Source organism: Cebus imitator, unplaced genomic scaffold (genome assembly GCF_001604975.1).
Source record: "Cebus imitator isolate Cc_AM_T3 unplaced genomic scaffold, Cebus_imitator-1.0 Scaffold310, whole genome shotgun sequence".
NCBI lineage: Eukaryota > Metazoa > Chordata > Mammalia > Primates > Cebidae > Cebus > Cebus imitator.
The window spans coordinates 1280350-1299481 of NW_016107625.1; the positions used below are offsets into that span (position 1 = coordinate 1280350).

Genomic DNA, 19132 nt, shown 5'->3' on the forward strand with positions numbered 1-19132 from the left:
TTTTATCAGAGAATATAACTTGGCACTTTTATTCATCTACATATGAAGTAAAAACTTTTTTATGTAGATTAGCGTGTGCAAAGAAACATGAATTTAAATCTAACTTTTGTACTAGTATTGTGACAGCTTCCATCCATTTATCCATCCTTTTTTACAGACAAAAACAGTCTTCGAGAAGCAGTATGAAACTATAAGAACACTATACTTAGAGTGGGAGAACTGGATTTAAAATGTTTTAAAAGCTGCAAGGCCCTCCAGGGTCATCTGGTTTACAGCACACATTTATGAGATGAAGAGAGCTATGTTTAAAAGCAAGTCTCCAATATGGTCCTTTCCACAAAACATGCAACTGTTTGATCTTTTGACGAGCACCAACTTCTCTAGGCCTCAAATTCCTCATCTGCAAAATGAAGGAGATCAGTTACAGCCTGAGAAATCTCTGGCTAATTAAACCAGTTTTCAATTTGCTCCTTTTCAGCAGCAGTGAATTCTCATTTTTGCTGTAAGATGTAATATTCACAAAATCAGGCCTTTCACGTAATGTGTTTCACCTTAACTCCAAAACATCCTATGAGTGTTTTCACTGCATTCATGCAAAGAAAAAATGAGTTAATTCCCTGTACTTGCAACCATCAGATAAAGTAACAGATTTTGATAAATACCAAAAACCTGATAATCCCCTTAAGTTCCTTGGACAAATATTGGGAAATTTTTGTTTTCTGGGTTTTTAAAAAATACAATACAAATTATTCCATTAAACAAATTATTGTTCTGGAGATGTCTGCAATTAATGTTAAGAATGGAAATAGTGGCTACATTTTGTTACATATAAAGAATCAGAATATAGGATACTTAGGATGAGTTTTTGTCTTCAAGCTGTGAAATCATTAGGAAGCTTCAATTTACTATGAAATTTCTAGATATTTGAAATGGTTATCTTTTTTTCATAGTTGAAACTCTAGGAAATGCTTGCATTAAATTACAAAGTAAAAATGATGGCTGCCATCCATTCAGTTAAAATGAAAATGATCTATACCCAGAATTTTCAAAAGTTCATTTGATCTATAAATAATATCAAGCAGCGATTTTGTACAATACAATGTGGTCAGTGTCTTTGGGAGAATATAGAGATGAAATAAAACAAAGACCTGGCTTGAGGAGACCAGAAAGTGAAGCTGGGAAGAAGGACATTTATGTAGCAAGTGCAGGAAGTAACAGAGGGAGGAGAAAGGAAATGATAAGAGGAGAAAGAAAGCAAGAAACAGTTACTGGACCAGTGCTTCATCAGCTTGAATGTGTACATGAATCACCTAGAGATATATTAAACTACAGATTGTGATTCAGTGGGTCTAGAGTGGGACCTGAGAGTCAGCGTTTCTAACAGCTGTCAGGTGATGCTAATTTTACTCACCCATGTACAGCACTCTGAGTAGCAAGAGTTGAGAAGACCAGCACTATCCAACAGAACTTTCTGTAATGATAGAGATGTTCTATATCAGAGCTATTGAATATGGTAGCCACTAGGCACATATGGCTACCAAGCACTTGAAAAATGATGAGTGCAACTGAGAAAGTGGATTTTTCAATTTGTTTAACTGTGATGAATTTAAATTTGAACAGTCATGTGTTTCTAATAGCTACCCTACTGACCAGTACAGGTCTATGCAGTTAGTTTAGGACTGTGCCATTAGTTTAGAGCAGACTGAATAGTAAGGCTTAATTTCCTACATGCTTTGAATGTATAAATTAACCTAGCTCAGAATTTCTCAACTTTGGCTAGATGATTCTTGTGGGGGACTGGTCATTCCATTGTAAGGTATTTCACGTCACCCCTGGCCTTTGCCCACTCAATGCCAGTAATACACATCCCACCCCTGTTGTAAAAATAAAAAATGTCTTCAAACATTGCCAGATGTTTTCCTGGGGGCAAAGTCAGTGGTGTAGATAATGCTTTTACATAAAAAATTATATGAGACAAATAGCAATGCTCTTTTTTTTAATTGAAAACAACTTTAAAAATTTTTGGTTTTATTCTATTTAGTCATTTTTTAAAATTATGCTTTAAGTTCTGGGGTACACATGCAGATCAGGCAGGATTGTTACATAGGTATACACATACAATGGTGGTTTGCTGCATCCATCCTCCTGTCATCTACATTAGGTATTTCTCCTAATGTTATCCCTCCCCAATCCCTCTATGCCCTGCTATTCCTCCCCGAGGCCCCCTACTCCTCAACAGGCCCTGGTGTGTGATGTTCCCCTCCCTGTGTCCATGTGTTCTCACTGCTCAACATCCACTTATAAGTGAGAATATGCAGTGTTTGGTTTTCTGTTCTTGTGTCATTTTGCTGAGAATGATGGTTTCCAGATTCATCCATGTCCCTGTAAAGGACATAAACTCATCCATTTTTATGGCTGCATTGTATTCCATGGTGTATATGTGCCACTTTTTCTTTATCCAGTCTATCACTGATGGGCATTTGGGTTGGTTCCAAGTTTTTGCTATTGTAAACAGTGCCACAATGAACATATGTGTGCATGTATCTTTATAACAGGATGACTTATAATCCTTTGGGTATATTATACCCAGTAATGGGATTGCTGGGTCAAATGGTATTTCTAATTCTAGATCCTTGAGGAATCCCCATACTATCTTCCACAATGGCGGAACTAATTTACACTCCCACCAACAGTGTAAAAGTGTCCCTATTTCTCCACATCCTCTCCAGCATCTGTTATCACCAGATTTTTTAATGATCGCCATTCTGACTGGCATGAGATAGTATCTCAATGTGGTTTTGATTTGCATTTCTCTAATGACCAGTGATGAGCTTTTTTTCATATGTTTGTTGGCTGCATAAATGTCTTCTTTAGAAAAGTGTCTGTTCATATCCTTTGCCCACTTTTTGATGGGGTTGTTTTTTTCTTGTGAATTTGTTGAAGTTCTTTGTAGATTCTGTATATTAGCTCTTTGTCAGATGGGTAGATTACAAAAAATTTTCCCATTCTATGGGTTGCTGTTTCACTATAATCATAGTTCCTTTTGCTGTGCAGAAGCTCTTAAGTTTAATTAGATCCCATTTGTCTATTTTGGCTTTTGTTGTCATTGCTTTTGGTGTTTTAGTCATGAAGTCCTTGTCTATGCCTATGTCCTGAATGGTATTGCCTAGGTTTTCTTCTAGGGTTTTTATGGTGTTTGGTCTCATGTTTAAATCTTTACTCCATCTGGAGTTAATTTTTGAATAAGGTGTAAGGAAGGGGTCCAGTTTCAGCTTTTTGCATATGGCTAGCCAGAAAAATAACTCAGGTATTTGTATTAGTTTTCTATTTCTGCTGTAACCAATTATCCCAAAACTTTGTGACTTAGAATAACCCAAATTTATTACCTTATAATTCTAGAGGTCAGAAATCTGGTCTGAGTCCTTTCTAGGCTAAAATCCAAGCGTTAGCAGGGCTATAGTTCTTTCTTTAGGATTCGGGGAGAATCATTTTCCTTGACTTTTCCAGCTTTCAGAAGCTTCCACTGCTCACAGACTCTTCCTCTTTCTCCAGAGCTAATGATCCAGCATAAAATCTCCCTATCTCAAGGCCTTTAACTTAATCACATCTGTAAAGTCTCTTTTGCCATGTAGAGTGACATATTCACAGGTTCCAGGGATAAGGATGTGAGCATCTTTAGTGGTCCATATTTCTCACTCCCACCGTGTTAAAATAAAAAGTTACACCCGTAAATGATTTCATACCTAGAATAATTTAAGATAAAGTTTTCTCCCACAAATCCTAGAGAACAGGCATTTTATTCTGTGCTGCAAGTATTTCCTACCTGAAAACATTTCACAGCATTTCTAGTCACACATAAATTCATCTAAAAAAGAATCACGTTTTTCTACTTTTAATGTTATAGTTTCTGGCACCATTCATTCCCAAGCTTTTTAATGCCCAACAAATGAGGAAATACGATTCATTTCTGAATCTTTGATTAGCTCCTGAAATTTAAGAATTCCATTTGTATTTTATAGAGTTATATTTACTACTTTAAATTGTCTTTTAGATTTATCTTAAAAGTGAGGTAGTATTTTGCCATTTGAACCCTTATCCAAAACCTTCATTAGCACCTTCCCTGTGTTTTTTAGATTTTTGCTTGTATGTGCCAAGGGCTGGGGCATCTTAAGTTACAGAACACTTAGTGACAAAGTTAATTGAATCTATTTATAGTGCTGAAATGTTTAAAACATATCTTTTCTTCAATCTGTTCCTATAAACTGCTCTTTAGAGTGAAAGCCTGCATCTGCTCAAAGTGTTTCTGAGACGGGGGAGGATGAGTAAATAAAGCCAGATGGCATTTACACTTAGGGTTTCTTTCCCTTTTTGAGTGTGACATATAAGATATGACTGTCTTTAAATGCTCATTTTTCCCATCCTTGGGAAGTTAAGTTTGACAAGAGGAGGAAGGTAGAAGGAGAAGTGGTGGCCTAAAGAGTATTCGTTGATTCACGTTCCCACTGCAACAAGAATGGCAAACTCAAAGTGTGGCTTTAACTCTTCCTCCACACTCCTAAAAATATAAGAAATTCAGTTCACTGAAGCCCATAGAGGCACCATGTATTAGTCTGTTCTCATACCGCTAAAAAGACATACCCAAGACTGGGTAATTTATAAAGAAAAGAGGTTTAATGGGCTCACAGTTCCATATGGCTAGTGAGGACTCACGATCATAGTGGAAGAGCAAGGAGTATCTGCCATGCAGCAAACAAGAGAGAATGTGTGCAGGGGAACTTTCCTTTACAAAACCATCAGATAGATCTTATGAGACTTATTCACTATCATGAGAACAGCATATGAAAGACCCACCTCCATGATTCAATTACTTCCCACAAGGTCCCTCCCATGACATGTGGGAATTGTGGCAGCTAAAATTCAAGATGAGATCTGAGTGGGGACACAGCCAAACCATATCACAGCATGATTACAAAGTGGGGGGAAAGAGAGAGAACAGGTAGACTGCATTTCAGTTTTGTTTATAGGGAATTATGAAAAGTAGAAACATAAATAGAGAACTTTCTACTAAAACAAAGCCACTAACCAAATTTACTTTTTCTATTATGGGTAGTCTTAAAGGTCTACTCCCACCCCACCTCCACTCAAAAACAGTCCCTGCATAAGACTTCTGGTCTGGACAAAATGGGACAGATACTTTTCCCCAGTTCCTCCAAGCTAAGTAAAAACACAAACCCTAGAAAAAACACCAAAGGAAGCCAGAGAACTCCGAAAGATGAACTGGTTAGAGACCCCACAACTAGAGGAATGTCATTGTGAGAGGGTGTCTTACAACCCACAGCCTCACAGAAGAAGGTCACCCAAGCCCATTTTTTCTAGAACCTCAACCTAGTAAACAGCCCAAAAAGGTCATTCCCACTCAGACCAAAGGGGAATCCCAATAACACTACCAAGTTGGCCAGGGAAAATGGAGCAGGAGCCCTACTGATACAGTTTGGCTGTATCCCCACCCAAATCTCATCTTGAATTGTGCTTACCATAATCCACCTTGTGGGGGACAGGGTAGGGGGTAATTAAATCATATGCTGTTCTTGTGATAGTAAGTTATCACGACATCTGATGGGTTTATAAGGGGCTTTTCCCACTTTGCTTAGCACTCCTCTCTCCTGCTGCCTTGTGAAGAAGGACGTGTTTGCTTCCCCTTCCACCATGATTGCAGGTTTCCTGAGGCCTTCCTAGCCATGTGGAACTGTGAGCCAAACCTGTTTCCTTTCTAAATTGCCCAGTCTCAGGTATGTCTTTATTAGCAGCCTGAGAACAGACTAATACACCTGCTGACCATAAGAAGCCAGGAAAGCACTCTCCTTACTCACCAAGCCTAAGACTCCCTTCCTCCAATGAGAAACAGCAGGCAGCTTGCAGCACCAGCAAAGGGTATTCTGCCACAGAAAAAGGCTCCACCTGGGAAGTGTTTTCCTTGGAGAGAGGGACAGTACTCAGCACTAGTGCCTGTCTCCAGGATATCTGTTTGTATTTCCTCTGCCCCCATCAGAGGTATCATGAGGCCCTACGCAGGAATTCCACTCCTTCAGGCAGCACCAGCAGGTACCAAGAGGAGCCCTAGCAGCCCCAGATAAACCAAGCAGACCAAACTAGCGCCACAAAGTCTCTGAAAATGTAATTGTCATTGGATGCACAACCTACAAAATTAGGCCAGGATCTTCTTGCTAAACCTAAATGGGATGACTGCCTACTAAAACAAAAGATTTAAATCAGACTCTGAGTATTCTAACACCATAGCCAAATTCCAGGATAGAATGAAAAATTACCCATCAAACAAAAAATCAGGAAAACTACAACTTGACTGTGAAATGACAACTGACACTAACCCTGAGATGAGACAGATGAAGAACTTATTGACAAAGATTTTAAAGCAGCCATCCTCAAAATAGTTCAATGAGGAATTGCAAATTATTTAGCAGCAAATGAAAAAAATAGAAAATCTCAGCAAGGAAGTCGATGTTGTAAAAAAGTAACATGGTGCTCACTTCAGCAGCAAATACACTAAAATTGGAATAGCATACATAAGATTAGCATAGTCCCTGTGCAAAAGTGACATGAAAATTCGTGAAGCATTCCATATTTTTGAGAAATCAAAAAATAAACAAATGGAAATTATAAAACTAAAAAATACAACAAATATAAACTTAATATGTTCAATAATAAAGTGAAGGTAACAAAGGATAGAATCAGTGAACCCAAGAATAGATCAACAGAATTATCAAATTTACCCAGTCTTAACAAGAAAAAGAAAAAGGACTAAAAACAAACAAATAACAGACCCTCAAGGACTTGTAACACAATAACAAAATGTTCAATATTTACATTCATCAGAGGTCCAGAAGATAGGGGACAAAAGAGAGTGAGTTTGAAAAAGTACTTTTAAAATAATGGCTTAAAATTTTCCAAATTCAGCCAAAAAAATATAAATCTATAGATTCATAAGCTGAATACATCTCAAACAGGATAAACCCAAAGAAATTCACTCTAGGACATTTCATAATTAAAAATTTGAGAAGTGAAGTGCAAAAAAAAAAAAGTCTCAAAAGCATACAGAGAGCAACAACACATTACCTATTAAGGAACAACAACTCAAATAACTGCAAATTTCTTACCTGAATCCATACAGGCCAGAAGGAAATGGCACACTTTCCAAGTGCTGAAAACAAAGAACTGTCATCTTCAAATTCTATATCCAGGAAAACTATACTTCAAGAATGAATAACTTTTTTGAGCAGAAAGAAATGATGGAAGATGGAATCTTGGAGCATCAGGAAAGAATTAACAAAACGCGCTGAAATATGGCTACATACGATAGATGATCCTCCTCATGAGTTTCATAAGATACACAAGATGACTGAAACAAACATTATAACACCATCTGATACTCAAGTCAATAATATTTAAAAATGGGAAAGGTAACAGCATTTAAATGGAAATAAGATTTCCATGTGTCACTCAAAGCAGTAAAATGTTGCTATCAGTAGACTGTGATAAGTCACACGTGTATTGTAATGAGAGAGCAATCAAATGGATAACTATTCAGAGAGGTGTACTCAAAAACATAATAAATAAATCAACGTATAATCCCCAAAGTTCTCAATATCTATTTGGGATTCTGCATATTAAATGACTCAATATAAACAGAAGTATACTTTGTTTGCAGCAAAGTCCTAGACTAGGAGCTACCTCATTCTGAGACAGAACTAGACTGTAGCATGTTTCTGACTCTTAACTAGGAATGTAGATCACCAGAAATTCCTGGACCTTAACTGCCACATCTTTGAAATAGGAGTGGCTGGAGAAGTAAGTCTGAAAGACAACCTGGACCATACCCAGTGATAATTCTATACATTATTACAGGCTTTCATTCTTCTCATCCATCCTGTGTTATCCCTTATGATGCAGATAGCTCTCAAAGTGCTCTGGAAACTGTAAGAAAATTCATAATCCAAAGAGGATATTGTACAACACACTCCAAGCTTTCACAAACCCCAAGTAGAGAGGAGAGGAAGTGACAGAGGAAGACACTTCAAATGAAACATAAACCCACTGGAGCATGGACCATTTCCCCTTAGAGGAATTATTCGTTTCTTTCTCACCTCTGGTAGCGAACACAAATAAGCAAAGCAGAGTCAACTATTAACAGCTGTTCATTCAGCATCCTCTTAGACCACTATATCAAATCTCTGAAACTAAAGTAACTATAAGAAAATTGGCTGATGCTGATCATGGTCCACCAACTTAACATGCTCTCACTTCTTCCTCAGTTCACCATGCTATCCTATTCCAAGTCTGTGTAAGTGGCAAGATAATTTATCTTTCAGAAGTGCTAGGTCATATATGGATGGTTGGGTACACTAGACAATGAAATGCATTTAAAATAAAATATGCCTTTGCTATGGTTTTTTGTGTTTTTTGTTTGTTTTGGGTTTTTGTTTGTTTGTTTTTTTGTTTTCAGACAAAGTCTTGCTCTGTTACCCAGGCTGGAGTACAGTGGTGTGATCTCGGCTCACTGCAACCCACGTCACCCAAGTTAAAGTGATTCTCCTGCCTCAGCCTCCCCCAGTAGCTGGGATTACAGGTATGTGTCACCACACCCAGCTAATTTTTTTTTTTTTTTTTTTTAATAGAGACAGGGTTTCACCATGGCAGCCAGGCTGGTCTTGAACTCCAGACTCCAAATGATGAGCCCTCCTCAGCCTCCCAAAGTGCTGGGATTACAGCTATGAGTCACCATGCCCAGCCTGCTTATGTTTCATAAATAAGTATAAACAACTTAATTGTACCATTTACCATAAAAGTTAAAAGCCTTCCATTTTCTTCTAGTAATATGTAAGGATTTAAAATACTATACACTTCCTTTAGTCTCTTATGTTATATGGAATTATTTTTCCTAGACAGAAACAGATGAAATCGCACAGGAAGGCAGTCCAGTATAGTGGTGAACATACTTGGGCTAGAACAGGCCAGTGTGTGCACCTGCTGGTGGAGTGTCCTGGCTCAATACCCTGAGGCTCAGTTTCTTCATCTGTGAAAAGGATATGGTAATACCTAATTTATAATAGTGCTATAAGAATGAAATGAATTTCTATATCTCAAACACTTAACATGTGATAAGCTTTCTACAGTGGTTATTATAATCCAAGAGCATGCTCTTTGTCAGAAACTTTACCACAGGTAGCAATGCTTTTGGAGACAAAGTAAAACATTTCAATCAGATCAGTAAAGGTTATGGCACAAAAATACGTCAAGTTCTATGGACAAGATAGATGTTACCTCTAAAGCCAAAATTCTCCCTGCTTAAGTTTGGGACTCCTAAGATCTCTGGAACTCCAGTATCAACCCTATGGCTACATTGCTGGTCCATTCTCTATCTTCTATTATATGTTAGAACGATGTTAACCCTTCCTACTTTGGTGTAATGTGTTTCATAAATGAAAAAATCATACTTCTTAATTTGTGTAATATAATGTTGACACTAATTTTTTTTTTTTTTTAAAAAACTTACTTCAAGCATGTGTTCTTTTCTTTAGGTGCAAATTTCTGGTTAAAGGCACATAATTGTTAAGAATATCATCCTCATAGTTTTAGTCTGTGCTAGAAATGCAAGCTCATCTTTTCATTTTTAGTACCAACTCAACATATGCCAAAATGGTCACCTCAAAATATGATCTAGTAAATGTATATATCCTGATCATTGTATGATAGACTATTTTTTCATATTAAAATTTTTTTCTTGGGTTTGACTCTTACAGTCAGGAAAATAAAATGCTTCACAACAATAATATTATTATGGCTTATAACCAGTTACAAAGTACTTTTAAAACAGCTGATTTTCTTTAGAACAAAACTCTTTAAATTAAAATGCTTTTCCACATAAAATGTGTAAATATATTCAGCAAATACAAACCATAACAAATGTATCACATAAAGTAAATGAACTATATATTTTACTTGTAAATAACTCAGGTTTCTATGGAGTGATACTGGATATATATGCTTTAAAGGCCAACTTAAAGACAAAGGAAGTTACTAAAAAATATGATATAAAAATCCTTTATTGATGCAAAATGGATTCAGTTTAACATTTTAATTCTGTAACTTAAAAAATCTAGAATTAAGACCAAAACAATTTCTATGAATGTATATTTTCTGGTATTATATGAGGCTATCTAATTTCAAAAGTTGATATGTATTTTAAAAATGTTAAAAATTACATTGCTTATATCACTTTAACATAAGGGGTAAAGGATAATACCATCTCTGAGAAAGGACTAAATCTTATTTAAGAATTTGATGGCCACAATGTCACAAACAATAAATATTCCTCATAATATGCTGTCCAGCAAAAAAATCAAGAGAGGAATAGAGAGAAACTAAGATGAACAGAGATGTATGGTGAACAATCTAGAATGATTCACTGGAGATCTGACAGGCCCTGAGCCACTGACGATTATAATACTCTCAGCTCTATAAAAAGGCAAGGGGTAAATGTTCTTGGTCTTTAATGAAACAGGCTCTTTGGTGAAAGAAAGGGTACAGAGAATAAACTATAAAGAACATACAATCACCTCAGCCAAAATAAACAGGTTACTTGTAAAGGCAGAATAATCAGACTAACCCCACACTTTTCTATAACAATGTTCTATAACAATGTTAAAAATCATGGTCCAGTAAAGCAACATCCATATGAGTTCACATGAACTGTTTTGATTCATTAATTTTATCTTCTCTCTTGACATTCACATGTCTGGACAACAGAAAAAATCTTCTCAGATAAAGGATATTTGTTGTCTTTCCATGGTGAGACTACAGGTTACTATTTTCTTTCTTTGATTCTTAACATTTCTCAATATATCTGTACTGATCATATGCTATCTTTACAGAACAAAATTATTATTATTAATGATGCAGAGATTAAAACGGAAAAAGCAAGAACTACAGAGAGCATAAGGATGGCTTACTATTCAAAGAATAGTAATTTGATTTACATCAGCTTAATTGTTCTAAAATTTTCATATCAAAAAAAGACTTAACCTTTGACAAAACACATACACACACACACACACACACACACACACACACACATACACTAGACTCAGAAGAAAATTACACTACAGAAGATAAAAGCTAAGGGCTATTTCCAACCCAAATAATTCTGCTTCTCATCAGTTGCTTCCTGTTTACTTGTTCTTTGGAAATAAATAATCAGTGTGTTTTTCTTTTCTTTTTTTTCTCCTTATGCATATTTTAGGAACATTTTTCTATTTACTAGGAACTAAATTAAGTATCTAAATGTTCATAAACGGTAAGCAATTTTAAAATGTTTTACTTAAATTATCTTAAAATATTAAGATGTTTGTTTAAAATTTATAATTAATACTTAATAAATGATTAATAAATTAATATTGATATTTTATAATTTTATATTATTAATACTATTAACAAGTTATTGTCTAGATGGCTATTTTTATTAAAATTTAAATGTGCCAAATTGTAATTATTTTCATCATAAAGCATTAAAACAGGAAATCACTATTGAAATTAAGTCTTGTGCCACATAATATCTTTGAGAGAATCTCAAAGGGAAATATAAAGTAGAATAATCTAAAAGCATAAATACATTTTAGTAACTGCATTAAATAGAACATTCTAGTCTTTCAGAGAGATTCATTAGATAGTGAGGTTACCTAAGCACTATGAGGAAGTGCCTTTTTTTTTCCTGTGGACCAGAAACTCCCTGACATGAATACGACTTCCTAGGAGGTCTTGAAAATGCAAAAGGCCAGCTCTTGGAGTTGCTCTTGCTGGAAATAACTATATTGGAGGGAAAGGGCGGCTGTGCCCAGCATCCTTTCAGAAGAACTGGTGTGGTCATGTAGAGAAAAATGTTCAAGGAGTCTTGTAGTTTCCATTTCAGGAGGGAATAGAGAACTACCAATCAGGTGCCAGGGTAGTACTGAAACCAACCGCATAGTCCCATAGACTGTTCTTTTGGATAAACATAGAAATTGACCTTTTTTGTCTTAAAGCTTGAAACTTATATTTGTTTTATCTGAGTTCCTTTCTCAGAAAAGGACCATCAGGCCTCTCAAAAAAGCATCAAAGAAGTAAAACTCACCAGATCACTGCACCAAATGCCACATCCCTCATTCATCATGATTGCTTCCTTGCCCCCTCTCTAGTTCCTATTTCTTACAAATTGTGACTTTTCTTCCCCTCTATATGAACCCCTGGTTTTAGTCAGTCAGGGAGATGTATTTGAGCCTGAACTCCCATCTCATCAGCTGCAGCACCCAATTAAAGCCTTCTTCCTTGGCAATGCTTGGCATCTCAGTGACTGACTTTCTGTGCAGTGACCAGCAGGACCTAGATCAAACCCTTGGTGTTTCAGTGACAGTGTGACATCATCTTAGCACCTTCTTGTACAGGCACACCTCATTTCACTGTGCTCACAGATATTACATTTGTTAGAAATTGAAGGTCTGTGGCAGTCCTGCATCACACAAGGATAGTGGCACCACTTCTCCAGCAGCATGTGCTCACTTTGTGTCTGTGTCACATCTGGTAATTCTCACAACATTTCAAACTGTTCATGACTATATCTGTTATGGTGATCTGTGATCAGTGATCTTTTTGTTTCACTTCATTTATTAAATAAAGTGTTTTATTTATCTATTTATTATTTATTTTGAGATAGGGTCTGGCTCTATCCAGTCTGACTGGAATGCAGTGGTGTGATCTCAGCTCACTGCAACTTCTGTTTCCTGGGATCAAGTGAGCCTCCCACCTCAGCCTCCCATGTAGCTGGGAATATGGGTGCCTACCACCATGCTCAGCTAATTGCATTTTTTGGAGAGACAGGGTTTCATCATGTTGCCCAGGCTGGTCTCAAACTCCTGAGCTCAAACTATCTTCCCGCCTTGGCCTCCCAAAGTGCTGGGATTACAGGCACGATCAACCACACCTGGCTCAAATGTTATTTTTAGGGCAGTTTCATTTCACAACATAACTGACCAATAAGTACAGAGAGAAAATTCCACCTAGGACTTTCATAGCTAGAGAGGAAAAGTCAATGCCTGGCTTCTAGGCTTCAAAAGACAGGCTGATTCTCATGTAAGAGAATAATGCAGCTGGTGTGTCTCTAAGCAGAAGCCAGTGCTCATTTACCATTCCAAAAATCCTATAGCCCTTAAGAATTATGCTAAATGTACTCTACCTCTCTACATATGCTCTATAAATGGAACAACAAAGTTTGAATAACATATCTGTTTATATCATGGCTTACCGAATATTTTAAGCCCATTATTGAGACCTACTGCTCAGAAACAAAGATTCCCTTCAACATATTACTGCTCATTGACAATGTACCTAGTCACCTAAGAGCTCTGATGGGCATGTACAGGGAGATTAATGTTGTATTCATGACTACTAACCCAATATCTATTCTCCAGCCCATGGATCAAGAAGTAATTTTGACTTTCAAGTCTTATTTAAGAAGTACATTTTGTAAAGCTAGAGCTGCCATAAATAGTGATTTTTCTGATGGATCTTCGCAAAGTTAGTTGAAAATTTTCTGGAAAGAATTCACCATTTTAGATGCCATTAAGAACATTCATGATTCATAAGCGGAGGCCAAAATATCAATATTAGTAAGAGTTTATAAGAAGTTGATTCCAATCCTCATGGATGACTTTAAGGGGCCCAAGACTTCAGAGGCAGAAGTTACTGCAGATATGAAGAAAGAGCAAGAGAAACTAGAATTAGAATTGGCACCTGAAGATGTAGCTAAATTGCTGCAATATCATGATAAAACTTTAATGGATGAAGAATTGCTTCTTATGGAGGAGCAAAGAAAGTGGTCTCTGGAGATAGAATATACCCTGGTTGTCATTGCTGAAATGACAACAAAGGATTGAAAATACTCCATCAACTTAGTTGAAAAAGCAGCATTAGAATTTGAGAGGATTGACTCTGATTTTGAAAAAAGTTTTACGGTGGGTAAAATGCTATCAAAGTGTCACATGCTATTGAGAAATCTTTTGTGAAAGGAAGAACCACTCAATGTGGCAAACTTCATTGCTGTCTCATTTTAAGAAATTGCCACAGCCTGTCCAATCTTCAGCAACCACCACCCTCATCGGCCAGCAATGATCAACGTCAAAACCAGACCCTCCACCAGCAGAAAGATCATGACCTGTGCCGGGCATGGTGGCGCACACCTGTAATCCCAGCACTTTGGGAAGCTGAGGCAGGTGGATTGCTTGAGTCCAGGAGATTGAGACAAACCTAGGCAACATAGCAAAGTGTCATTTCTACCCAAAATTCAAAAGTCAGCCAGACGTGGTGGTATATACCTGTGACCCAGCTACTTGGGAAGCTAAGGTGGACATATTGCTTCAGCCTGGGAAGTAGACGCTGCAGTTCACCAAGATTGTGCCACTGCACTCCAGCCTGGGTGACAGAGGAAATCCCTGTCTTGGAATACAAAAAAAAAAAAAAAAAAAAAAAAAAAAAAGGTGGAGGATTTGAAAACAAAATTAAGAAGCAGTCTTAAGGCCTCATGTGATGGCTTATAATCCCAGCACTGTGGGAGGCCAAAGGGGGTGGATCACCTGAGGTTAGGAGTTCAAGACCAGCCTGGCCAACATGATGAAACCCAGTCTCTACTAAAAATACAAAATATTAGCTGGATGTGGTGGTAGGTGCCTGTAATCCCAGCTACTTGAGAAGCTGAGGCAGGAGAATTGTTTGAACCCAAGAAATGGAGGTTGCAATGAGCCGAGATCACGCCATTGCACTCCAGCCTGGGCAATACAAGTGAAACTGTCTCGGAAAAAAAAAAAAAAAGAAGAAGCAGCAGCTGACTTAAGATACTTCAAATTTTTTTAATTTAAGAAAAAGAAAAGGCCAGTATGGTGGCTCACGCCTGTAATCCTAGCATTTTGGGAGGTCGAGGCAGGTGGATCATGAGGTCAAGAGATCGACCATCCTGGCCAACATGGTGAAACCCCATCTCTACTAAAAGTACAAAAAATTAGCCACGGTGGTGCATGCCTGTAGTCATACTACTGTTGCACACTTAACAGACTACAGTATAGTGCAAACATAACTATCATATGAACCAGGAAACCAAAAAACTTGTGTGACTCATTTTATTACAATATTTGCAGTGTTGCAGTGGTCTGGAACCAGACCTGCAATATCTCCAAGGAATGCCTGTATCTTTCCCATATGCCTATTTCCCAATTCAGATCAGAATTAACACATATAATAATGAAAAGGGCTGGGTGATTGTTTTAAGGGCCAGCCAGAAAGCAGAAAGGCTAGGGAGACAGTATCTCAGTCTAAAGGAAACCTAAAAGGCAGAAACCCTTGGGTGATAGGAAGTGAAGGTAGGTAGATAGATGAATATACTTCTGGGTTACTGAGGGATGTGGGAGGGAAAAAGGAAAGCACAGTATCAATGCAGAAACAATGTGACTACATTACAGCTTTTAAATGCTTAATAACAGAAAATGGAAAGAAAAACAACTTCTTTCTAAACACACCCTACTTTTGACCACCCATGAGGCCAGATCTCTTTGCTGTGACCCTTTTCATCACTGGATGACTAGAAGAACTTCACATCACAGAATCTTGCAACTTGTGAACTTGAGCATTGCCAGGAATCTCCACCCCTCAAAGACAATTCTGACTTCTTTACAAATGCAAATATTTGATCCCTGACCCAGGGATAGAATACAAAACTTTAAAAAAGAAAAACTCTTATCTTTTCATGACAGTTTAAAAAAAAAGAATCATTAGGGGCAAAGACCTTAACTACAGAGTTTTCTTATTTTTTTTTTTTTCTTCTAAAAGCAAAGAAAGAAGAGGAAATACCAAATGAGCTTCTCCTTTCACAATAAAACCCGTTTTCAGACATTCGTCATTCGGGGAGTATTGAAATTGTATTAATGGAGATAGTGTTTGGATATTTAGTCTTTCATCAACTATAGAAGCTGGCATAGTCTAAATTTGAACCAACTGTTGAAATATGCCCATAAGCTTCTTGATGGTGACAGTGTCTCCGTATCACAGTTTTTGCATTACTCAAACTGTGTCCAAGAAGAAGGACTACAGATTCCTTTCTAAACATCGCCAGGACACTGTGTTCTTCCTTCTTCACCCTCCAGATGGGAAGGGCTCCTTTCAGTTCAAAGGGTGCTAATCTTGCCTCTTTTGGGACTGTCCCAAATAATAAAAGGGCTGACCTCAACTAAACAGAGCAACTGGTCAAATCTGGGAAGATCAGATTTTCAACCTCAGAAAGTTCTGTCATAGGAACAAGGTTAGGAGGTTAACAGGCATTAAGCCAGGACTGCATGGCAGGCACTTTGCATTTACTCTTTAGCACATCCTATGAAGTAGTGTCGTGTGTGCTATTTGTGCTATTTCCCAGAGGAGGAACTTAAACTTGAAAGTAACTGACTTTTCAAGCTCCATTCAAACTAAAGTCTGAATTCAAATCCCGATCTTCCATTATATTCCCTGACCTAGAAATCCATCTGGCATATAACAGGTGCCATCTATCTAGGAATTTAGCTATGTATCTATGTAGATGCCTCTTGTTTATATAACTCAGGTAATGAACTATCTGACTCCAAACACATTTTTCTGCCAGATCATGCAGCATAAGAAGTACCGACTTTTAGAGCCCCTGTTAGATTAAGTACAGATTTCCAAAAGGTAATATTTACCACTATTACAAGTCAGTCAAATCAGAAAAGTTCATTCTAAAGAAACTAAAAACAGCACTAACCTGTAATAATATACATACACACATATTTCTTTCTAAAAGTCTCTAAATCAAGGTTTCGCAAAAGTCTGATGAAAGGCACTTTTACATATATGTATACACATATATGTATCAAGCTCTATTTTAATAAGTACATATATCCATTTTTAGCTTTAGATATTACAAAACTATGTAATAATCAGAGTAGACCAGCAGATAAGCCTAATTAAGATATTCCCACAAACAAAAAAGCACATTTTGAATGGAACAAAGCAAATGAAGTGGAGTTATGGAAAATAAGACTGAAGGACAGGCTGCAATGTGATTTTGGAAGGATGAAAATATTAGGGTAAGACATTTTAGCTTTCCTTATTAGGCAATAGGGATCCATTTAAATTGTTGAGTAGAATCAAAGTGACTATGTTGTATAATGTAGAGGAAAGGTTACATGCTCAAAGTGGAAAGAATGTCTAAGAAGTTCAGTTGAGTACCTGCTATATTTCTACACAAGAGATTGGCTATTACCAGACTGTATTAACAAGACACATCCAAGCTTGACGAGCATCACGAACTTTTACTTTTGGCAGGAGATCCAGGACAAAAAGGAGTTCCCTCTTCACTTTTTTCCTTTGTTTGCTATCCACAAAGGATGCTAGCATCTCAAAAGACAACTCTTCCCAGGAGAAAGCAAGCTCCATGCCCTAGAACTTAGAAATTTGCTTGCCTTTTTCTAATTCTGTTTCCCTTTGTCTTATGTAGCTGTCTCCCTAACTTTCAAACCATTTTATTATTGCATACGCAAATGTCTTTGTATTAGTCCATTTTCATACCGCTGATAAAGACATACCTGAGACTGGGTAATTTATAAAGAAAAAGAGGTTTAATGGACATACTGTTCCATGTGGCTGGAGAGGTCTCACAATCATGGTGGAAGGCAAAAGGTACATCTTACATGGTGGCAGGCAAGAGAGAGAATGAGAGCCAAGTGAAAGGGGTTTCCCCTTATCAAACCATCAGATCTTGTGAGACTTATTCACTACCACCAAAATGGCATGGGAAAGACCCACCCCGTGATTCAATTATATCCCACCAGGTCCCTCCCACAACACATGGGAATTAGAAGCGCTACAATTCAAGGTGATATTTGGGTGGGGACACAGCCAAACCATATCAGCCTTTAATCAATGTGTTTCTACAAAATTTCTAGAACAATTCTGGTTGTGAGAATAATTCTTGGTTTTCCTTCTTTCCCAGACTGAGTCTTATTCGAGGGAGGCAGAATGTTGATACTGACATGGAAGATGCCTACTACAGTATGCAGAGACAGACTTCTTTTTATCTCTTTCACTTCCTTTCTTTATTAAAGACTCAAGGGAAAAAAACTTACTTTATTTTGCTTGCTGAGATGATGCTTCTGTGTTTTACCTCTCCTGCTTAAAAATGAATGTTTTAGCTCTCAAGCTAAGTTGACTGCTACTCTCATCCTCAAAATGAAACACATCCTTAGTTCTAGCCACTTGGCTTGTATAGAAACTTGAATAAAACAGATCTCACAAGTTTTTTTGTTTTTTTTTTAAGACGGGGTTTCACCATGTTGGTCCAGCTGGTCTTGAACTCCCGACCTCAGGTGATCCGCCCACCTTGACCTCCAAAGTGCTTGGATTACAGGCATGAGCCACTACGCCCGGACTCAGATCTCACAAGTTTAAAAAAAAAGACAGAATTTAATAATCAGAATGACAGTGAGAGCCCCTTTGTGCAAGCTGCATGCACATGCAGTTGAGAAGGTCATTCATTTAAGATGCAGACATTGTCCTTAAGGATAATTTGGTTTTTAAAGTCCCTGTATAATTGTATTCTCAAAAGTATGTTTATAATTTCATAGTTTTTCTTTATTTTCGTTCACTTTAAAAACATTAATATTTATTGCTATTTTATGATCATGAGAATAACAAGTATGCATTGCAGAACATTTGAACATAAATATATAACAGGCCAGGCATGGTGGCTCATGCCTGTAATCCCAGCACTTTGGGAGGCTGAGGTAGGCAGATCACTGGAGGTCAGGAGCTGGAGACCAGCCTGCCTAACATAGTGAAACCCTGTATCTACTAAAAATATAAAACTTAGCAGGGAGTGCGGCATATGCCTATAATCCCAGCTATTTGGGAGGCTGAGGCAGAAGAAGCAGAAGGAACGCTTGAACCCAGGAGGCGGAGATTGTAGCGAGCCGGTATCATACCATTGCACTCCAGCCTGAGAGACAGAGAAAGACTGTGTCTTAAAAAAAAAAAA

At 37.4% G+C, this 19132-nt stretch overlaps 1 protein-coding gene and 1 non-coding gene across 8 annotated transcripts in view; one reads left to right on the forward strand and one right to left on the reverse strand.

Annotated features, from left to right (window-relative positions):
* The window catches only part of LPAR1 (lysophosphatidic acid receptor 1), a 179607-nt gene that overhangs the window by 24146 nt on the left and 136329 nt on the right, over positions 1 to 19132 (reverse strand). The gene's annotated exons all lie outside the window — the stretch shown is intronic.
* LOC119467611 lies at positions 6538 to 6644 on the forward strand. The gene has a single exon (XR_005196153.1). It is a non-coding gene; the product is annotated as a U6 spliceosomal RNA (small nuclear RNA).